This window comes from Lactuca sativa, chromosome 3 (assembly GCF_002870075.4).
Source record: "Lactuca sativa cultivar Salinas chromosome 3, Lsat_Salinas_v11, whole genome shotgun sequence".
Taxonomy (NCBI): Eukaryota; Viridiplantae; Streptophyta; class Magnoliopsida; order Asterales; family Asteraceae; genus Lactuca; species Lactuca sativa.
The window spans coordinates 31,572,435-31,597,563 of NC_056625.2; positions in this window are offsets into that span (position 1 = coordinate 31,572,435).

Below are 25,129 nucleotides of genomic sequence, written 5' to 3' on the forward strand. Positions count from 1 at the left end.
AACGTACATTTTTAACATGTGGAATTGTAAAAAAAATAAAAATAAAAAATATTGCTATATGACCATTCATAATGTATTGTTCAATAAAATGGTTAATTGAAATGCCGAAATGGAATATCAAATTGAATGAATTTAATTCGGAACTCAATGTTTATTCAGATGTTAAATGAGGGAAAAAAAAAGTATGCATTCGACTTTGTAGAAATCAATGGATTGTAGGAAATAAATTATAAAGTATGTGTGTTAATATGTTAACATCTTGGCTTAGGCCCAAGACCCTTAAGGTTAGGCCATGGTCCCCTTAAGTATCCTTATGTATATGAGGTTTAACACTCACTACTAATTAAACAAGTCATTATCATACATTGTATCAAAGCTTTACATTAAAGCCTTAAATAATAATACATTCGCTATCCCTAGACGAGACCTCATTTCTAGGATTCTCTTACTAAATCCTCCTCGGATGGCCCTACCTCCGAGCCTTTTATCTCCTCCTCAATTAACCCCTACCTCCGAGCCTTCTACCTCTTCCTCGGATGACCCCTTTCCTTGGCTCACCTTTTTCGATGTTGTTGTTGTTGCATTCCTCCATCGATACATTCTCCGTCGGGCAGCCTTTGATCTGCGCTCATCTCTCTATATATATGTCCACACTGTAGTCGGTGATATCACCAGCATTTGCTCTTTCCTCCATAGCTCGAGCTCTCTTTGTAACATCCGGTTTCATGAAGCTTCCTATTTCGGAAATTATGGGTATTAAATGGATCAAGTTAGGACCTTGGAGTTCAAAGGGTTTGGGTTTTAGACGCAATTGGGTATGGATTATATAGGTTGTGTGATCCAAGCTTTTGGTTTGTGTTTCGGGAGTCTAGAGGTATAATGGTAAAAGTGATGATTCAGGACTTTTTGTAACATCCATAGAATGCATGAAAATTTTAAAATTTTAAAACCAATTCATAAATCATCATTGTTTACAAAATAGTTTTCAAAACATGTTCAATATCAGAGTTTCCCCAAAATCATAAAACAAAACACGAGGCGGTGCACAATCACACCTTCGCCTTCCCATGATACTTTGAGGTACCTGAAACATAACCAAAATTGTAAGCTCAAACTTTAGTGAGTTCCCCTAAAATATCAACACATCACAATATCATAAGAATAACAGCAAACAACATGCATACAAGGCCTTCAGTCTGACTGGAACGCCCTACCGGCCTACAGTCTACCTGGTACGCTCACAAAACCTTCAGCATGACTGGTACCGTGGTACGCCACACCGGGCCTTCAGCATAAGTGGAATGTTCTTCGGGCCTTCGGCCAAACTGGTACGCTCCATTGGCCTTCAGTCTATCCGGGATGCCCTGGGTCTGTTGGCCTTCAGCACAAAGCAGGACCGCCTCAACCCAACCACACATACACCGTATCGATGCACGCACACACACACACACACACACACACACACATATATATATATATATATATATATATATATATATATATATATATACACGCACACACACACATAACAGACAAGCATGCAAATAACCAGCCAGTAAATCACAGACAGATCTTACAGATCACTAAGCATAGCAGCATCCTATTTACCAGGATTTAGATCTAACAGATCACTACAGCACACCATCATACGATAAACTTGGATATCAAACCAAAGGGCCAGTCTTGGTGCCTTTGACTCGTAAGTACAGTGAGGAAACTCACCTCGCAGACTGAACATAACTGATGAGGTCCGACTCTGAAATCTCAGTTCTTTAACCGATACCTATTCCTACCAAGTGACCAATTCCATCAGGATCCCAAAATACCCTCAAGGTCCAACTTGGTCAAAGTCAACGATCAAGGTCAACAGTCCATGTTGACCCAACACGCCGTGTTCCCTTCACCATGCCATGTTTTGCGAGCATCCAAAAAGTTGGCAAAACCTCATCCAACATGCCGTATTGACTTGCAAACACGTCGTGTTCGCTTGAGTTCTAACAGCTTAAGACATTCAGCTGCCTTTTCTACTTCAAGAGCTCCAAAGCTTAGATGTAGACCAAAATGTGATTAGGAAGGGTAAAGTTTCCAACTTTATCCATTGGGACTACCAAAAAGGTCTAAAAACCCAAATCACAAGCTTGATAAAGTGAGGTCTTAACCAAAATACTCTTAATCCTTAAGATCTGAAGTCCATCCTTTCTTGAAGTGTTTCTAACACCTAAACCATCCCAAATGTTGGTGCTCTTTAGACATACATGTCCAATGCATGTCTTAAACCCATATTAGGTAAAAATGAGAATTTATGACCTAATCTCTATGCATGGCATCAAAACTTGGTTATAGACCAGATCTAAGACACTACTAGGTCACCTTGGCCTGGAGATTCATAAAGTTGCAAACTTTATGAGATCTATCCATTGCAGCATTCAAGAACAAGGAGCAAAAGGGACAAAACTCAAGATCTAACACCTTTGAATGATAAAAATCGGGTCTTGGACACTTACAAAGGTCTGGGTGTAACAACGTAAATTTTCAAAACAATTTCTTTCATTTTTAACACATAATTTCATTCATAAGGAAATCCCAAAATCCAATGTTTCACATATTATCCAAATAAAACAAATTCCAAGATCTCAATACATAAAATCCCTCAGTGTGTACGACTCATGCCTGCGCCTTCCCGCGATCCTCGCTGGTACCTGAAACACATATCACATAACACGGTAAACATAAATGCTTAGTGAGTTCCCCAAAATACCACATACAACACATATGCCACTTGAGGCTATATCTCGGTACGACCTTCCGGTCGATGTGTCTCAGCGGGACCCTCCAGTCCTGTAACTCGTTGGACCTCCGGTCCAGTCTATATCGTTAGACCCACCGGTCCGGTCTATACAACACATAGCATACATATCACAATACAAATCTCAAACATATACATACACATAAGACCCTCCAGTCTGCACATAGATACCACTCTAGGTAATGTATAGTGAGAAGACTCACCTCGGGTAACTCAGATAATCTCGTTCTCGGTATACTGATCTAGCCTCCGCCTAACCACATAAACAATTTCCTCAATTAAATAACGGCTCCTAAAGGCTAGGTTACTCTTTCTACAATCCCATAGAAGGGTAAAAGACCATTTTACCCCTCCTTGACCCAAAAGTCCAAATGTTGACCAAAACCCTAAAAGTCAACGAACGTCAACAGCAAGTAGTACGCGGGGCGTACTCCGGCTAACCAGAATCGGAGGGCTCGACCCCTACGCGGCGCGTACTGGGATTACGCCCAGCGTAAGTCCCAATTTCATATTTCCTTCATTTTTAGTCTGAATCCATTAAGACCTAGGCTCATATTCTAGATCTAAGCTCTCTAATGCCTCTTAAGCCATAAAGTAGAAACCTTTAAGCCTTTGCATGGCTGTAAAGGTCACCATTCACTTCAAACATGTAACCTCTTTCCCCATTAAGCCCTAATCTCATGCATGAATTAATCTTAATGTCTAAGATTGGATTTTTATGAACCCACAACTCATATTACTCTGAAATAGGGCAGATCTAAGCTTATGGAGACCATTTGCTCATAAAGTCTCCACCTTGGGACCAAAAACTCTAAAAATTGGTCCATGAAGCACAAATCAAAAATGATAAGGAAAGCTTTGAGCTTTTTACCTCCAAGTGAAGCTCCACCCTTTGTAGAACTCAGATCCAAGCTTGTACTCCAACTTCTAGCCTCCACAAGAGCCTCCTCTTCTTCTTCACTATCACATAAAGGCACTTTCTAGCTCAAGACACTCACACACAGGCTTAAGAACGATGAATTGCTCTCCTAGGGTTTCTCTCTGTGGAATGGTGGTTAAGGACAAGACTATATCATTCCTTTTATAGTCCTCAAGCCACAATTAGGGTTTTGCATTTGGGCCAGCTACGCCCAGCGTACCTAGGCGAGTCCCCGTCCAAAATAAGCGTATGAGTATGCCCAGCGTACTCAATTTCCATACTTTTTCCTTTAGGGCTAAAACTGACAACTTGATATAGAAGAAGGGTTAAAGAGATGCACCTGAATTTCAGAATGTTACACCAGGAGAGTGCCAAAACTGAAGAATGGGGCTTACTTGTTGGATCTTTGCTTCCTTCTTCCACCTTCTTCCTTCTTTTAGCCCCAAAACACCAAACTAGCTTCACAAACGGGAGAGAAAATGATTAGGGTTTCTTTCAGGGCTGGAGGGGCTGATGGGGGCCGAAGGTGAATAAACAATAACCTCCACATTCCTTTAAATAAGGAGAAAAACCTTGAAGATTAGGGTTTCATTCCAGCCGTCAACATGTTGTGTTGCCCAAAACGAAACTAACGCCTTCTCATCTCTAGACACGCCGTGTTGGTGCCTCCAACATGTCATGTCCAAACCTCAATTATACCCAATGGTGCTACCAATTGACTAATTGACATGAAATAGAACTATAAGGATGAATTTAGAAGTACTTGAACATCGGAATTTTACAATTCTCCCCCACTTGAACTAGATTCTGTCATCGAAGTCTGTTGCAGCGAACAAATTCGGATAATGCTCCTGCCTCTCAGTCTCCAGCTCCTAGGTCCACTCGGAGCCCCTTCGATGCTGCCAGTGTACATTTACCAATAGTACATCCTTGCTACGCAAAACCTTCATCTTCCTATCCTGGATAGTTATCGGCCTCTCAACATAGTTCAGGCGCTCATCGACTTGAATATCATCAGAGGAAACCACTGCATCCTCATCCATTACGCACTTTCACAACTGCGAAACATGGACCTACCACATGAACAAGGAGGAGGTCATTCTAAGAAAGCTTCAAGGCCTGCTAAGGACTACTGAGAGTATTCTGAAAGACAAATGCGTTGCATCAACTCATGATGCTACCTCCTTTGTCTTGGCTATTGGGCAAGGGAAGGGTAAGAAGAGGAAGGCTCCTTTTAAGAGCCACAAGGGAAAGTCCCACGATAGTACTCTTCTATTGGAATCAAGGTTGGTCCCGTTGCACCCTCCTCCAACCCGAAGGATGCAGAGTGCTACTACTGCCACGAGAAAGGGCATTGCAAACAAAGCCGCCCGAAGTAATTGCAATATATCAAGTATGGGAAGATAAAGTCGTTCTTCGCATGTATGTATACTATTCTTTCTAACAACTCATCACATGATATGTCTTGGGTCCTCGATACAGGATGTGGTTTTCACATTTGTTCTGATTCGCAGGGTCTAAGAAGAAATAAGGATGTGGAGCATGGGAAGATAAACTTGATCATGGGGAATAGATAAGTGCCGTCTGTCACCAAGATTGGAGTTTACTCTTTAGTGCTTAGTAGTGGGTTAGGTATAGATTTGAATAATTGTTGTTACTCGTCTGAAATGACATGAAACATTATTTCTTTTCATGGTTTTTATAAACAAGGTTTTAGATTTTCGTTTGATAATGAAAAAGGTTCTATTAATGCTTTCCTTAATGGTACTTTCTATTTTGAAGCATTGACTTGTAATGGTATATATGAAACTGTGATGGTTGTAGACAACTTAGGAAATGATGTGTTGCATATCGATTCTTCCAATAGTTTCGACAAAGCATGATTGTGGCATTGTCGTCTTGGACATATCAACAAGAAGCGCATAGCCCAACTCCAAAAGGATGGAGTGTTGGAGTCATTCGACCTTAGTGACGATGACGTGTGTGAGTCTTGTTTGCTTGGAAAGATGACCAAGTCACCCTTCACTGGTTCTTGTGAAAGGGGTGAGGGTTTATTGGATCTCATACACACCAATGTGTGTAGGCCCTTTAGATCCACCACAAGGCATGCGAACCGCTTCTATGTGACTTTCACCGACGATTATAGCAGGTATGGGTATATCTACTTAATCAAGCATAAGTCATAAACCTTTGAAAAGTTAAAAGAGTTTAAACAAGAAATGGAGAATCAGCTGGGCAGGAAAATTAAGATGCTCTGATCCGATCGAGGTGGAGAGTACCTTAGTCTTGAATTCCACGACTACCTCAAGGAATGCGGAATTGTTTTGCAATTGACGCCACCTAGGACACCACAGTTGAATGGTGTGGCTGAGAGGCGTAATCGAACCTTGTTGGAGATGGTTTGTTCCATGATGAGTCATGCTTCGTTACCTATCTCATTTTGGGGGTATGCCTTAGAGACTACCGCTCATATCCTTAATCTAGTGCCTACTAAGAAGGTTGCCAAAACACCTCACGAAATGTGGACAGGGAAATCTCCCTCGTTGGCACATATCAAGGTATATGGTTGTGAGTATTTCGTAAGACGAGAGACTCACGACAAGCTCGAACCTTCTAATGAGTAGTGTATTTTCATCGGCTATCCACATAAATTCTTTGGATAACTCTTCTATAGATCGTGTGACAATGTTGTCTTTGTTGCGAGGAGAGGGGTTTTCCGAGAACGAAAACTCATATGCCAAGAGGACAGTGGGAGGCAAATTGGTCTTGAAGAGCTTCAAGAATCAAGTGATGAAGGAACCTCTAACATTGGTGTTCAACTCGAGGAGGAAACTCCTTTTGAACCGATTGACGATTCCTTACCTCTTAGACATTCCAATAGAGTTAGTGTTCCACCTGTGTTATATGGTTTTCATATAACAACTGAAGGTGATACGTTTATTAGTGATAACACACTAGTAAATTTGGATGAACCTAACAGCTACAAGGAATCCATGGCAGGCCCGGAGTTTGCAAAGTGGAAATAGGCTATGGACAGCAAGATTCAGTCAATGTATGACAATCAAGTTTGGAACTTGGTTGACAATGTGTCGGGTCGTAAGACGGTCGGATGCAAATGGATATTCAAGAAGAAGGTCGACATAGATGGGAAAGTACACACTTATAAAGCGCAATTGGTGACAAAAGATAATAAACTTTACTCATAAATAAATCTTCCATTAACTAATCATCAAATGTCAATTACATTTATATTGTTACAAGTTTCTAACTATCTATCTAATCACTAAACTAATATCATCCTTCATACCAATTCTCCTTGCATGTTGAACGTGCTTAATCCTACTCAGACCCTTTGTGAGGGGATCTGCTAGATTCTCTTCTGACGATACCCTAGTGACAACGAGGAGTCCTTCTTCTACACGATGTTTAATGAAATGATATTTTATGTCGCTATGTTGGGGAACTACCATGATCCCTTGGTTCCTTGGTTAAGGCAACCACTCCTTCATTATAAAAAAAAATATCCATAGCCTCCTTTGTGGCTGGCACAACTCCATGGTTTCCAATGAAGTTCTTCAACCATATCGCCTCCTTTGACACTTTGCTCGCAGCTAATACTATGATTCACATGCTGAATCATCTACGGTCTCCTGCTTGGAACTTTTCCAAGTAACTGCTCCTCCATTAAGGGTAAACAGCCAGCCTGACTAAGAACGGAAGTTGTCTCGGTCGGTCTGAAAGCTAGCGTCACTATACCCTGCCACTCTCAAGTCATCACTTCCACCAAGTACAAGGACCCAATCCTTAGTCCTTCGTAGATACTTAAGAATGTTCCTAACTGTTGTCTAGTGAGCTTTACCCGGTTTCCCTTGATATCAACTGACCATGCTCAAGGCAAAAGCCACATCAGGGCGAGTACATGTCATAACATACAAGATCGAGCCAACGACGGAAGCATATGGCACTCGACTCATTTCCGCTATCTCGACATCGGTACTCGGACTCTAAGTCTTACTCAGCTTGGTATTGTTTTGGATTAGTAACTCCCCCTTCTTGGAATTCTCCATGCTAAAAAATTTTAGCACCTTGTCGAAGTAAGTACTTTGACTAAGTCCAATTAGTCTTTTACTCCTATTTCTCAAAATCCTTATCCCTAGAATATAAGCAGCTTCCCCTATATCCTTTATAGCGAAACACTTTCCAAGCCAGGACTTAACTTCCTGCAAGGTCGGAACATTGTTTCATATGAGCAATATGTCGTCAACATACAAAACTAAAAAGCTAACTATATTCCCACTAACTTTTACATACACACAAAACTCATCCTCACTCCTAGAGAAACCAAACTCTAACTTTCTCATCAAAGCAAAGATTCCATCTGCGAGATGCTTGCTTCAATCCATAAATGGATTTCTCAAGCTTTCACACTCTATTGGGGTATTTAGCGTCCACAAAACCTTCTGGCCGACACATGTAAACATCTTCAACCAACTTCTTATTAAGGAAAGCGGTTTTGACATCCATCTGCCAAATTTCATAATCATGAAACACAACGATAGTCAACATAACCATAATAGACTTGATCTTGGCCACTGGTGAGAAGGTCTCATCATAGTCAACCCATGGGGTTTGAGTAAACCCTTCGCAACCAATCGTGCCTTGAATGTATGCACCTTTCCATCCATGTCGCTCTTCTTCTTGAAGATCAATTTTGCACCCAACCGTCTTTCGACCTGATACATTGTCAACCAAGTTCCAAACTTTATTGTCATACATGGACTAGATCTCGCTGTCCATTGCCTCTTTCCATTTTGCAGACTTAGGGCCTATCATGGCTTCCTTGTAGTTAGTAGGCTCATCCAAATTTATCAATGTACTATCACTGATAAACGTATCACAATCTGTAGTAATATGAAAATCATAAAACTCCAGTGTCATTCTAACTCGAGTGGAACGTCTAAGAGGTAATGACTCGTCAATCGATTCAACATGAATTTATTCCTCGGGTTAAGCGCTAGTGTCAGACGCTCCTTCATCTCTTGACTCTTGAATTTCTTCAAGATCAATCTGCCTCCCACTTTCCTCTTGGCATATGAGTTCCCTCTCAAGGAAAACTCCTCTCCTTGCTACGAAGACCACATTATCCCTAGGTCTGTAGAAAATATACCCAAAAGATTTGTGTGAGTAGCCAATGAAAATACACCGCTCACTTCAAGGTTCAAGCTTGTCATGAGTCCAAGGTTGTAAAAATCGCTCGACGTTAGCTAATCGGTGGACTAAGGTTAAGGGATTAATCAACTAGGCGGAGATTAATCGGGGGATTAATCGGCAACCATTAATTGCTTATTTATTAGATTTTAAAAAATTAAATATGACTAATTGTTGGAATAGTGTCTAAGGCTGCAACTATATTAGGCAAGTATTTGACCCGGTTGTGCATGGTCCTTTTGGGTTGCCTTCACCATAGCAACTTGATAGGATGATTTATTAAGAGAGAGTAAATATTATTAATATATTATGAGAATAATATAAAGAATAATATATTGATTTGATTAATATAAGTCATAGAATTAATTGGAATTAATTTGGTGACTTAAAGAGATTAATTAAATAAGAGGGTATAAACTGTCAATTGTTTGATAGTTAAGCTTTAGACTGTAAATCCATATAGATATACAAGGGACGGATTCTAGAAGCTAGGATAGCTTCAAAATCGTCCAAGGGGTTATCTATGGAATGGATTTGGATAGCCTTAAGAGAAGATTATCCAATTAGGGTTTAGGTTGTAACCCTTAAGGAGTCTACAAGTATAAATAGACCCCATGGCTAAGGGAAATCGGCACTTCACCTAAAGTAAGAGAACCCTGGCCGATTTCCTCCCCTCTTCTCTCTCCCAAATCATCTTCATTGCTATTGGTGTTTGTAAGCCATTAGAGGAGTGACAATTGTGACTCTAGAAGCTCCAAGACAACAAGATCAACAAGGAAATCAAAGGTATGGTTCTAGATCTGTTTTCAATGTTGTTATTTAACCTAAATAGTCATTAGAAATCTTGGATTCAAAGCATGTTTAATTAGAAAGCCTAGATCCAAGCATTAGGGTTTTGCATGCGCACATAGGAAAGTTCTTATGGCAAAAACTCATCAGTGGTATCAGAGCCTAGCTTGGTTTTCATTAAATTGTTGCTTGATTAACTGAAACTAAACTGCAAAATTCGATTTTTGTGTTTCTGAGTCATGGACTCGGCGAGTTCCAAAGTGGACTCGGCGAGTTGGCTTGACCCGGCGAGTCCCTTTGTGCACTCGGCGAGTCCAAGCGTCAGGAATGGCCAGATTCGGGATTTTTTCATAATTATCTTATGGAAACTTACCTTAATCATATTAGATCAACCCTAATCCGATTTTTTGATATATATGACTATTATCTTGATCTAATTAAAGGTATTTATCAACTAATAAAATATTTAATTTCCTTATATGATAATTAATTAATTATTTTAATTATTTTGGTAATTATCTTAAAAAGAAATCTTGAATAAAATCAAATATAGATAATTAGGATATTAATTGTTAATTGGAATTATTTGTTATTTGATCCTCCATGTTTTAAATGTTTAAAACTTGCCCTCAAGTTTTGAAATTTATATTTTGTGATTAAAAGTTTTAATTTAGACAACTTAAATTTCAAACCCTAGATTTTAAAAGATTTAAAATACAACCCTATACTAATATGATATTACTAGAATAATATATATAACTAAATGCTAGTCTTACCGTTAGTAGGCCTCATTCACGAAGCCGATCTATAAGGTGGGTATAAGGTTGTGGCCTATAAAATGGCGCTTAATGGGTGTACACTCACACCGACCGCTTGCTTGATTGGTGGAGGGTTGTTAGCCGAACGGGTAGGATAGGGCAACCCCATCCTCTCATTAAAAGTATAATAAGTAATACAAAGTAACTACACATTTTTTTTAAAATTTCCCAATCTTAGTTACTTTAGGAAAAGTGAATTGATGCAATCCCATGAAATTACACTTTGCACCCTTGCTAAGAAGTTAGTGGAGCGTGTGTGGTTTACCGGCACACTAATTGGTTCTAAGCAAAGGTGGCGAAGGGTGATTCATTATTTATCATAGTTCGATGGAGCGTGTGTGGTTTACCGGCACATCGAATATGTGATCGTTACAATGAAGGCACCATGTGAATTTGCATGGTAATTCACACCCGCTTTGTGATCCTCGGTATCCCAGTCACAAACAAGAGGGGCATATCGAGATTTAAACATGCCATTGAATAGTTTCAATGAATCTCATCCGAACCTAGGAATTCTCAATACATTTAGGACTAATAGTTAAGTTTTTGAAATGGAGAATTAGTGAATCGTCATTCATGTACCTTCAATTTATTTGCATTTTAGATTACGGCATCCCTTTTCTAGTATGTAAATGTTATTGTTGGATCCTAGCCCTAATTTTTCTTATTGGGTGATAATTAGGGATTCTTATTCTAATCTATCTTTGTCCTTTCTTCTTTTGTAGATGTCGAACGCAAACAACGCTGCTGCTAGTTCTTTCACGTTGATGAGCCTTTGCCAAAAGGTCACCTTCGATGGAACGAACTTTAGCGAATGGATAAGATACATTCGCACCATTGCTCGCTATGAGGATAAGGAGTATGTCCTCGATGAGAAGCTCGATAAAATCAACCCTGAAATCGCTACTCCGATTGAAATCACCGCTTTTGAAACTCATGAGTGAGAGGCAACGAAGGTACATTGCATCATGATTGCCACCATGAACTCCGAATTCCAAAAGTCCTACGAGGACATGTACCCGTACGAGATGCATCAAGACTTATTGGAGAGATACCACCAGAACGCGAGACAAGAGCGTTATGAGATTTTCACCAACATGATTTCTGCTAAGATGGGTCATGGAGAATCTCTTACCGTGCACCTGCAAAAGATGCAAAGGTATGTGGACCGCCTTCGCAAGTTAAATGTTGACTTTGGGGAAGACTTGGCGATCGACATGGTGCTTCACTCTTTGGCTCCGATGTACAACCAATTTAGGATGACCTACCACATGAACAAAGAAGAGGTCACCCTAAGCAAACTCCAAGGTCTCTTGAGGGTCGCTGAGAGCAACTTCAAAGACAAGTCTGTTGCACCAACTCCCAATCCACCAACTGCTCCTGTCTTGGCTATTGGTCAAGGAAAGGGAAAGAAGAGGAAGGCTTCATCGAAGAACTATCGCAAGGTTAAAGCCCGAGATGGTACCTCTTCTAGTGGGACCAAAGTTGATCCCGCTAAGCCCTGCCCTAACCCGAAGGAGGCAGAGTGCCACCACTGCCACAAGATAGGACATTGGAAGAGAAGCTGCCCAGAGTACCTGCAAGCAATCAAAGAAGGAAAGATCAAGCCATCTTTCGCAGGTATATACACAATTAAATCTAACGATTCTAATCATGCTATTTCTTGGGTTCTTGATACCGGTTGTGGTTACCACATTTGCTCTAATGGGCAGGGACTAAGAAGAAGTAGGGATGTGGAGCAAGGAAGGATCAATCTAATCATGGGGAACAGAAGATCGTCGTCTATGACCAAGATTGGAGTGTATTCTTTAGTGCTTAGGCATAATTTATGTTTAGATTTGAACAATTGTTGCTATTCGCCAGAAATGGCTAGAAACATCATTTCATTTCATGGTTTATATAGACAAGGTTTTAGATTTTCTTTCAATAATGAGAATGGTTCTATTTTGGCTTATCTAAATGGTGTCTTTTACTTTGAAGCTATACCATGTAATGGAATTTATGAAACTGTTATGATTGTTGATAACTTAGGAAATGATGTTTTGAATATAGATTCTTCCACTAGTATGGATAAAGCATCCTTGTGGCATTGTCGTCTTGGACATGTCAACAAGAAACGCATAGCCCAACTCTAAAAGGATGGAGTGTTGGAGTCATTCGACCTTAGGGAAGATGACACATGCGAATCTTGTTTACTTGGAAAGATGACTAAGTCACCCTTCGCTGGTTCTTGCGAAAGGGGTGAGGGTCTATTGGACCTAATACATGCCGATGTATGTGGACCGTTTAGATCAACTACTAAGGATGGGAACCGCTTCTATGTGACTTTTACCGATGACTATAGTAGATATGGGTATATCTATTTAATCAAGCAAAAGTCAGAAACCTTTGAAAAGTTCAAAGAGTTCAAGAATGAAGTGGAGAATCAATTGGGCAGAAAAATCAAGATGCTTCGATCCGATCGAGGAGGAAAGTACCTAAGTCTTGAATTCCACGATTATCTCAAGGAGTGTGGAATAGTTTCACAATTGATGCCACCTAGGACACCACAATTGAATGGTGTGGCAGAAAGGCATAATCGAACCTTGTTGGACATGGTTCGCTCTATGATGAGTCATGTTTCACTACCTATCTCTTTTGGGGGTATGCCTTAGAGACTGCCACCCATATCCTTAACTGAGTCCCTACTAAGAAGGTTACCAAAACACCTCATGAGATGTGGACAGGGAAAGCTCCGTCGTTGGCACATATCAAGGTTTGGGGTTGCGAGGCTTTCGTAAGAAGAGACACTCACGACAAGCTCGAACCTCGTAGTGAGCGATGTATTTTCATCGGCTACCCGTAGAAATCCTTTGGATAGCTCTTCTATAGACCGAAGGACAATGTTGTCTTTGTTGCAAGGAGAGGAATTTTCCGAGAGCGAGAACTCATAAGCCAAGGAGACAGTGGGAGGCAAATCGAACTTGAAGAGATTCAAGAGCCGATAGATGAAGGAACCTCTACCGCTGGCACTCCACCCGAGGAGGAAACTCCGGTTGAACCGATTGACGAGTCCTTACCTCTTAGACGTTCCGATAGAGTTAGAGTTCATCCCCAGTTTTATGGTTTTCATATTACTACCGAAGGGGACACGTATATTAGTGATGGTACACTAGTAAATCTTGATGAACCTAATAGCTATAAGGAAGCCATGGCAGGCCCGGAGTCTGCGAAGTGGAAAGAGGCAATGGTGTAACAGCCCAAAATCTCAAGTATTGTTAAGTTGCATTTTGGGGGTGTTTTAAAGGGGAGACTCGACGAGTTGGAGCCAGACTCGCCGAGTAGGGTCGCAGGTTTGGTCGCGGGTTCACGACTGGACTCGACGAGTCCAGATATGGACTCGGCGAGTCGACGCTGTTCAGCGGAAACCCTAGCCGTTCAGTATTGGGTCGTATATAAGGGTTATTATGCCGTCATTTCACGACTTTGGATCGATTGGGAAGAACCCTAGGCGACTGGGGCGGCTAGAGCAAGCTTGAAGGCCATTGGTGACCTTGAAGGAATTGTTGTGCAAGGAGGAGAAGGGTTTTAGCTAAAGGAACTGCAGGAAGTTCGAGTTCTGAAGTTTGGGGACATGGAAGGTACATCATTCAGGTAATAATTCGGATTACATTCTCCTGTGATTGATGTGTATATAGATTTAGGGTTTATGGAACCCATTTGGAGATTTGATGGATTGTTGTGTTGTTATCCAACGTTTATAACCCTGTATTAGTACCCTTAGAGGTCCAGAAGGTCCTATGTTTGTATATTCGGGAAAATATGTATCTCAGGAAGCAGTTTGATCGACTGCATGGCGTGGACTCGCCGAGTCGGATGATCAGACTCGGCGAGTAGCTTGAAGATTTACTGGGACTCGCCGAGTTGTTCTTCAGACTCGGCGAGTGGAGTCGGGGTGGCCCCGCGATTCTTCCAGGAGTGACTCGTCGAGTCAAAGAGGATACTCGACGAGTAGAAGGGGAATCTTAAAGGATTGGAGGACGACCAGACTCGCCGAGTCGCCAGGGAACTCGCCGAGTCCAGTCGAGCTGACAATGGACTGTTGACCAGAGTTGACTGGTGTGATTTCTTAGGGTCAGTTAACGTGGAAGATAGAAGTATTAATAAGGGATATATGATGTTACAGGGAGCTTGTAGCTCGGAGGATCAGGTGCAAGGGACTTTAGGAGTTGCTATCTTCCAGTGACCGCGAGGTGAGTCTTCTCACTATACTGTACCCGGAAGGGTTTGACTGTGTGACCGGAAGGTCGGATATGATATGTGATATGTATGCTATATGTGGTAAGTTAATTGTTATGTGTGCTATGTATGTTATGGGCCGGAAGGCGATTATATTATGGGCCGGAAGGCGATATGATGTGTGATGGACCGGAAGGTCGGCGTGGGTAAGGCCGGAAGGTTTACCCAGCAGGGACGGAAGTCCCCTGAGACACATGGACCGAAAGGTCGGGCCTGGAAAGGCGTATGTGCGTAAGGTATATTGGGGAACTCACTAAGCTTCGTGCTTACGTTGTTTATGTTATGTTGTTTCAGGTTCTTACAGTAACGTGGGATGGCAACGGTTCGATTGTACACACCGAAGAAAGAGTTGTGTTTTGGAGGATCCTGGTCTTCTATCATAACGAAAATGTAACTACGTTTTGTAATTCGAATGTGAATAAGATTTTAAACAAGTGTTTTAATATTAAATTGATTATTTAAATGAAAATTTTGTTTTTGGAAATCATGGTGTTACAAATGGATAGCGAGATCCAATCCATGTATGATAACCAAGTTTGGAATTTGGTTGATCATGTGCCCGGACGTAAGACCATTGGGTGCAAATGGATCTTCAAGAAGAAGACCGATGTGGATGGAAACGTACACACATATAAAGCGCGATTGGTTGCGAAGGGCTTTACTCAAACTCCCGGAGTTGACTATGATGAGACCTTCTCACCAGTTGCAAAGATAAAATCTATTAGAGTGATGCTAGCAATTGTCGCGTTTCATGATTATGAGATTTGGCAAATGGATGTCAAGACCGCTTTCCTTAACGGAAAGTTGGCTGAGGATGTTTACATGGCTCAGCCAGAGGGGTTTGTGGATCCGAAGCATCCAAATAGAGTGTGTAAGTTTGAGAAGTCCATTTATGGACTTAAGCAAGCATCTCACAGATGGAATCTTTGCTTCGATGAGAAAGTCAAAGAGTTTGGATTTGTACGAAGCGAAGACGAATCATGTGTATATGTCAAAGCCAGTAGGAGTATAGTAAGCTTCCTCGTTCTATATGTCGATGACATATTACTCATAGGAAACGACATCCCGACTCTGCAGGAGGTTAAGTCCTGGCTCGGGAAGTGCTTCGCTATGAAGGACCTCGGAGAGGCTTCTTACATTTTGGGAATAAGGATAGTAAGAGAAAGAAGTAAGAGACTAATTGGACTTAGTTAGAATACTTACTTAGAGAAGGTACTAAAACGTTTTAGTATGGAAAACTCAAAGAAGGGAGAATTACCAATACAAAGTAATGCCAAGTTGAGTAAGACTCAAAGTCCGAGTACCGAAGCTGAGATAGTAGAAATGAGCCGAGTACCATACGCTTCCGCAGTTGGCTCAATCATGTACGCTATGACTTGTACTCGCCCTAATGTAGCCTTCGCTTTGAGCATGGTTAGCAGATATCAAGGGAATCCTGGCAGAGCACATTGGATTGCAGTGAAGAATATCCTTAAGTACCTTCGGAGGACGAAGGAATGGTTCTTAGTCCTCGGAGGGAGTGATGACTTGAAGGTGCGAGGGTATAATGACGCCAGTTTTCAGACCGACAGGGACAATTACCGTTCGCAATCGGGCTGGGTCTTTACCCTAGATGGAGGAGCAGTGACATGGAAGAGTTCCAAGCAGGAAACCGTAGCTGATTCAACGTGCGAATCAGAGTACATTGCAGCGAGCGAAGCGTCGAAGGAGGCAATATGGCTAAAGAACTTCATCGGTGATATTGGAGTTGTACCTACCATAAAGGAGCCCATGGAGATTTTCGGTGATAACGAAGGAGCGGTTGCCTTGACCATGGAACCGAGGGATCATGGTAGATCAAGACATATCGACAGAAAATATCACTTCATTAGACATCGTGTAGAAGAAGGACAACTCGTAGTGAAGAGGATATCATCAGAAGATAACCCAGCAGATCCGCTTACGAAGGGACTGAGTAGGGTCAAGCACTTGCAGCATGCTAGGAGTATTGGGCTGAAGGATGATATTAGCATAGATTAGATAGTATTAGAAACGTGTAATAGATAAATGTAATTAACATTTGATGATTAAATAAAGGAGTTTTATTTATGAGTAATGTTACTATCTTATGTTAATTGTTTAACTATTGTTTCACTTTGCATGTTTTGACTTCCAGAATAATTGAGTTTATTAAGAATAATCGAATTGTTCAAATTGTCCACAATCATTCATATATTGGAAGTAGATATGAATGAAGATTGTCATGAATTGGTGTGTAGATTGTCTAAATGGTGTTAGACATAGCAAAGGTTTGCTGCAACGTTCATGAGTGCTTATGAACTAGTTTTGAGCATTGGAACAAACCCGCGCTTGCTGGAATCACCTTATGGAATATGATATAAAAGGGTGATCGCAAGACGATAATATCATATAGTCTTAAAACCTAGATATATGGTTTGTTATTTGTTAATTGATTGTACATTGATAATGCGAAAACGCATCAGTAACTTGGTGTTATAAAAACGCATTGTTGTGAATAGTTGGTTAATGAATAAGTGAATGCATATAAGTCGAAGTTTATCTGTAACTTTTATCTAAGAAGGTAAAAGTGATATCTCGGCCGCTCGATGATTTGATTTGACTTATGTGCCGGGCCCAGTCAGAATTGAATTGATGTGTTCGATTAAGTTCTATGTCGAATAAATCAGAGATCGAGAAACCTAAATGCTTGACTAACCATTCCATAGGATTGTCAGCATGATATCTAACAGAGGACTGTACGATCCCTTATCTAAAGGACAAGATTGATTAGATCAGATTTTGACAGCGTCTTGGAGAGCTACGATTGCAAACCGAATTGTACTTGTGCATATAGTTACTAGACTTATCCAAGTGGGAGACTGTTGGAATAGTGTCTAAGGCTACAACTATATTAGGCAAGTATTTGACCCGGTTGTGCATGGTCCTTTTGGGTTGCCTTCACCATAGCAACTTGATAGGATGATTTATTAAGAGAGAGTAAATATTATTAATATATTATGAGAATAATATAAAGAATAATATATTGATTTGATTCATATAAGTCATAGAATTAATTGGAATTAATTTGGTGACTTAAAGAGATTAATTAAATAATAGGGTATAAACTGTCAATTGTTTGATAGTTAAGCTTTAGACTGTAAATCCATATAGATATACAAGGGACGGATTCTAGAAGCTAGGATAGCTTCAAAATCGTCCAAGGGGTTATCTATGGAATGGATTTGGATAGCCTTAAGAGAAAATTATCCAATTAGGGTTTAGGTTGTAACCCTTAAGGAGTCTACAAGTATAAATAGACCCCATGGCTAAGGGAAATCGGCACTTCACCTAAAGTAAGAGAACCCTGGCCGATTTCCTCCCCTCTTCTCTCTCCCAAATCATCTTCCTTGCTATTGGTGTTTGTAAGCCATTAGAGGAGTGACAATTGTGACTCTAGAAGCTCCAAGACAACAAGATCAACAAGGAAATCAAAGGTATGGTTCTAGATCTGTTTTCAATGTTGTTATTTAACCTAAATAGTCATTAGAAGTCTTGGATTCAAAGCATGTTTAATTAGAAAGCCTAGATCCAAGCATTAGGGTTTTGCATGCGCACATAGGAAAGTTCTTATGGCAAAAACCCATCACTAATATCATATAAAAGTTCTTAAATGCCATTAATATCATAACAAAATAGGTTAATATGATAAATACAACACTAATCATACCTCAAATAGTTTCTGCTGAGATATAACTTCTTCAAAGAGTTAAAATTTCATCGGGTTCTACTGTTTCAGTCATTGTGTATGCAGAGATTAATCGTTAGGCGCCCTCTAATCGGTCGAGTAGCACCAAGGGATTAATCAGAGATTAATCCGGACCTAATCGGGATTTTTACAACACTGCATGAGTCTCTCGTCTTACAAAAGTTTCACAACCCCAAACCTTGATATGTGCCAACGAGGGAACCTTCCATGTCCACATCTCGCGAGGTGTTTTGGCAACCTTCTTTGTCGGGACTGGATTAAGGATATGGGTGACAGTCTTTAAGGCATACCCCCATAACGATATCAGAGGCGAAGCTTGACTCATCATGGAACGAACCATGTCCAAAAAGGTTCGATTGCGCCTCTTAGCTACACCATTCAACTGTGGTGTCCTAGGAGGTGTCAGTTGTGAAACAATTCCACATTCCTTAAGATAGTCATGAAACTCGATACTAAGATACTCACTACCCATATCGGATCTAAGCATCTTGATCTTCCTGCCCAATTGATTCTCCACTTCTTGCTTAAACTCTTTGAACTTTTCAAAGGTTTCTGGCCTATGCTTGATTAAGTAGATATATCCATATCTGCTATAATCATCGGTAAAAGTCACATAGAAGCAATTTGCATCCATTATGGTGGATCTAAAGGGCCCAGACACATCTGTGTGTATGAGATCCAACAATCTCTCGTCTCTTTCACAAGTACCAGTGAAAGGTGATTTAGTCATCTTCCCAAGTAAACAAGACTCGCACGTGTCATCTGACCTAAGGTCAAATGACTCCAACATTATATCCTTTTGGATTTGGGCTATACGCTTCTTGTTGACATGTCCAAGACGACAATGCCACAATCATGCCTTGTCTAAACCATTAGACGAATCAATATGCAATACATTATTTCCTAAGTTATCTACAACCATCACAGTTTCATATACACCATTATAAGGCAATGCTTCAAAATAAAATAAACCATTATAGTAAGCATTAATAGAACCAATTTCATTATTAAACGAAAATCTAAAACCTTGTTTGTACAGACCATGAAAGGAAATAATATTGCTCGTCATTTCTGAGATGTAGCAACAATCATTCAAATCTAAACCTAACCCAATACTAAGCACTAAAGAGTAAACTCTAATCTTGGTAACAGACGACGATTTCTTATTCCCCATTATCAGGTTCATCTTCCCATGCTCCACATCCCTACTTTTTCTTAGTCCCTGCAAATCAGAACAAATATGAAAACCACATCTTGTATCAAGGACCCAAGAATTAGCATGTGATGAGTTTTTAGATAGAATAGTATAAATACTTGCGAACGTGGGCTTTATCTTCCCATCCTTGATGTCCTTCAAGTACTTTAGGAAGCTTCTCTTCCAATGCCCCTTGTCCTGGCAATAGAAGCATGTTGCTTCATTCGGATCTGAAAAGGGAGGAGCATAACCAGATTTTGATTTGGATCCACTAGTGGACCCTTCATTGGACTTTCCCTTCCAGTTCGATTTAGAGGGAGCTTTCCTATTCTTCCACTTTCCTTGTCCAATGGCCAAGACAGGAATAGCAGCAGTAGGAGTGGGAATGAAACTTTCCCCTTTCAAAATACTTTCAGCAGTTCTCAACAGACCTTGAAGTTTGCTCAAGGTGACTTCGTCCTTGCTCAAATGATAAGTCATCTTGATCTAATCATAACAGGGAGGCAAATAGCACTTACACGCATACGCCCTTCCAGGCCATGACCTTTCGGTCCATGTGTCTCAGGGGACTTCCGTCCCAACCCGGTAAACCTTCCGGTTCTACCCGTGTCGACCTTCCGGTCCATAACTCCCTAACCTTCCGGTCTACATCATAATGCCTTCCGGCCCATATCAAGCATAACATACATAACGCATACAAAACATGCAACTAATAACATACCATACATATATCTTATAACATACCAGACCTTCCGGTCACACATAGGTACCCTCCCAGGTACAGTACAGTGAGAAGACTCACCTCGTATGATGTCTAGTGTCTCACGTGCTTGATATCTCTGAATCTCGCAACAACGAACTAGCCTCGCCTAATCACATAAAGTAATTATTCCAAATCATTAACGGCTCTCAAGGCTATACTATATTCCTTTCTAAAATTACACAGAGGGGTAAAAGACCATTTTACCCCTCCTTGACTCAAAAGTCCACATGTTGACTAAAACCCTAAAAGTCAACAAAAGTCAAAAGCAAGTAGTACGCGGGGCGTACCAGCTCCTGTACGCAGGGCGTACCCTTGTACTCCAGAAACAGGGAACGCGACCCCCTACGCGGCGTGTACTGGGATTACGCCCAATGTAATGCCTAGTTTCTTTATCCAACACATTCAGGTCTTAATTGTTTAAGACTTGCATCCAAACTTCAGATCTGACTCCTCTAATATGACTTAATTCCTGTCTTGGCCAACTCTTTATCAAATTTCACGTTCAGCTTAAGCAGACGATCCACGTACCTCTACATACATTGCAGGTGGGTCGTGATGGACTCTCCACCCTTCATCTTGGTCGTGATGAATTGCATGAGTATTTTGTACCTCTCTTGACACGCTCTTTGATGGTACTTTTCCATAAAGTCCTGACACATCTCGTAATACCAATAGTTGTAACAACGTAATTTTTCAAAATAATTTTTTTCATTTCTTTAAAACATAATTTCATTCAAAACAAACCATAAAAATCCAATGTAACGTAGTCATAATACAAAACATGTCAAATCCCAAGATCAACTATATCCAAATCCGCCTGTGGGGGTGTGTACAGGTCATGTCGGCGCCTTCCCACGGTCCTCGCTAGTACCTGAAACACATAACACCACAAATGTAAGCATAAATGCTTAGTGAGTTCCCCAATATAGCACTTACACGCATACGCCCTTCCAGGCCATGACCTTTCGGTCCATGTGTCTCAGGGGACTTCCGTCCCAACCCGGTAAACCTTTCGGTTCTACCCGTGTCGACCTTCCGGTCCATAACTCCCTGACCTTCCGGTCTACATCATAATGCCTTCCGGCCCATAACATAATGCCTTCCGGCCCATATCAAGCATAACATACATAACGTATACAAAACATGCAACTAATAACATACCATGCATATATCTTATAACATACCAGACCTTCCGGTCACACATAGGTACCCTCCCAGGTACAGTACAGTGAGAAGACTCACCTCGTATGATGTCTAGTGTCTCACATGCTTGATATCTCTGAATCTCGCAACAACGACCTAGCCTCGCCTAATCACATAAAGTAATTATTCCAAATCATTAACGGCTCTCAAGGCTATACTATATTCCTTTCTAAAATTACACAGAGGGGTAAAAGACCATTTTACCCCTCCTTGACTCAAAAGTCCACATGTTGACTAAAACCCTAAAAGTCAACAAAAGTCAAAAGCAAGCAGTACGTGGGGCGTACCAGCTCCTGTACGCAGGGCGTACCCTTGTACTCCAAAAATAGGGAACGCGACCCCCTACGCGGCGTGTACTGGGATTACGCCCAATGTAATGCCTAGTTTCTTTATCCAACACATTCAGGTCTTAATTGTTTAAGACTTGCATCCAAACTTCAGATCTGACTCCTCTAATATGACATAATCCATAAAGTTGAAACCTTTAAGCCTTTGCATGGCTGTAAAGATCACTTTGTGCTCAAAACACCTTTCCTCTTTCCATAATGAGACTATAACTCATGTATGACACAAGATCCACGTCAAAGACTGGATTTTTATGAATCCTCAACACAATATATACTAGAAAAGGTCAGATCTAAGCTCATGGAGACTCCTTGCACACAAAGTCTCCAACTTTGAATCAAAAACCCTAGAAATGGTCCAAAAAGCAAAACTTATGAAGAAAAAGGAAAGCTTTGAGCTTTTTACCTCAAAAAGGATCTCCAACCACTGTAGAACTCAGATCTACCCTAGTTCTTCAACTTCTAGCTACAATGGCTCCTTCTTCTCCTTCTTCACCTTGAAAATATAACTTCAAGCTCAAAAACACACACAGAAGCTAAAGCATGGATCTCAGCTCTCTAAGGACTCACTCAAGGGGATATGGTGGCTAGGGCAAAGGACTACATGATCCTTTTATAGTGAAAAAGCCAGGAATTAGGGTTTTGCATCTGGGCCGGTTACGCCCGGCGTAACCTTGGGTACGCCCAGCGTACCCAGATGAACCCGCGTATAAATTAAGTGTGCGAGTACGCGCGACGTACACCCCAGTACGCCCAGCATACTCACCAATCTACCTTTCCACTTTAAGGGACTAATTTGCCAACTCTTCAAAATAGAAGGGTCATAAAGCTAACCTGGATTTCGGGCTGTTACAATTCTCCCCCACTAGAACCAGACTTCACCCTCGAAGTCTCATGCTGTGAACAACTCCGGATGCTGCTTACGCATCTCCGACTCTGGCTCCCAGGTCAGCTCGAACCCTCTCCGATGCTGCCACTGAACCTACACCAACGGTATCTACTTGTTCCTCAGAACCTTGATCTTCCGATCCCGAATCGCAATTGGTTTCTCAACATAATTCAGGCCCGCATCCACCTGAATATCCTCCAGCGGCACTACTGCCGACTCGTCGGCTATACACTTCCTCAACTGAGACACGTCGAAGGTATCATGAATCTGGTCCAACTCCGCAGGTAGCTCCAAGCGATACGCTACCTTGCCCACCCTCACAATCACTCTAAACGGCCCAATATATCGGGGTCCCAGCTTGCCCCTCTTCCTGAATCGGATCACTCCTTTCCAAGGAGATACCTTCAGGAGCACGAAATCACCAACCTCGAACTCGAGTTCGGATCATCGCCTATCTGCATAACTTTTCTGGCGACTCTGAGCGGTCAACAACCTCTGTCTAACCTGTTGTATCTGCTCTGTCGTCTGAAGCACTATCTCTGTACTGCCCATAACACGTTGCCCTACCTCGCCCCAGCAAATGGGGGTACGGCACCTCCTTCCATACAACAACTCAAAAGGTGGCATACCAATGCTCGAGTGATGGCTGTTGTTATAGGAAAACTCAACCAAGAGCAAATACGTGTCCCAACTCCCGCTGAAATCCAATACACATGCCCGAAGCCTGTCCTAGCGTCTGAATCGTCCGCTCGCTCTGCCCGTCGGACTGTGGGTGGTACGCGGTACTAAAATGCAGTCTCGTACCCAATTCCTCATGAAATTTCTTCCAAAATCTGGAAGTGAAACGCACATCTCGATCTGAGACAATCGAGATCGGTACTCCATGCCGCGATACCACCTCCTTCACGTACAATTCTGCCAGCCTCTCCGCAGAAGAGCTCTCACTGATGGCAAGGAAATGAGCGCTCTTCGTCAACCTGTCCACAATCACCCAAATTGCATCGACACCCCTAGCAGTTCTCGGCAATTTGGTGATAAAATCCATGGAAATCTATTCCTACTTCCACTCAGGAATCTCTAACGGCTGTAACTTACCATGCGGGCACTGGTGCTCGGCCTTAACCTTGCGACAGGTCAAGCACCTCTCTACGAACCATGCAACATCCCTTTTCATACAGGGCCACCAATACTCCTTCTTCAGGTCCAAATACATCTTAGTGGCCACGGGGTGGATCGAGAACTTCGATCTATGCGCCTCCTCCATCAAGACGATACACGTCCCGCCCACAAATGGTACCCAAACCCGACCCTGGAAAGTCATAAGTCCTCGACTATCGGTAACAAACTCCAATACCTGCCCGATCACACACACACACACACACACTCTCTCTCTCTCTCTTGCGGTTCTCCGGTTTCACGGCCTCCGCTTGGGCCCCTCGAATGGTGTCCCATACCGTAGTCATCACTATCAATCTCATGCAAATATCTCGAATCGGGGCGCCCTCCGCCTTACGGCTCAGGGCATCGGCTACCACATTAGCCTTGCCCGGGTGGTACAGGATCTCACAATCATAATCCTTTACTACATCCAACCATCTCCTCTGGCGCATATTCAGGTTGGGCTGATCCATCAAATACTTCAAGCTCTTGTGGTCCGTGTATATCGTACACCGAATCCCATACAAATAGTGACGCCAAATCTTGAGGGCGAACACTACAACCCCCAGTTCCAGATCATGAGTAGGATACCTCGACTCATGAGGCTTAAGCTGCCTCGATGCATATGCTATCACATGCCCCCTCTGCATAAGCACCGCTCCCAACCCGAATATCGATGCATCACAATATACCACGAAATCCTCCATCCCTTACGGAATGGCTAACACCGGGGCTTTGCATAATCTCTGGCGAAGTGTCTCGAATGAGGTCTGCTGCTCCGGACCCCAAGAAAATGCAACACCCATCTGGGTCAACTTGGTGAGTGGCACGACTATCTTGGAGAAATCCCTGATAAATCTCCGATAATAGCCTGCCAATCCTAAGAAACTCCTGATCTCAGTAGGTGACCTCGACACTTCCCAACTCATCACAGCCTCAATCTTGGTCGGATTGACCAATATCCCCTGCTAGTTAACGAGATGCCCTAGGAAC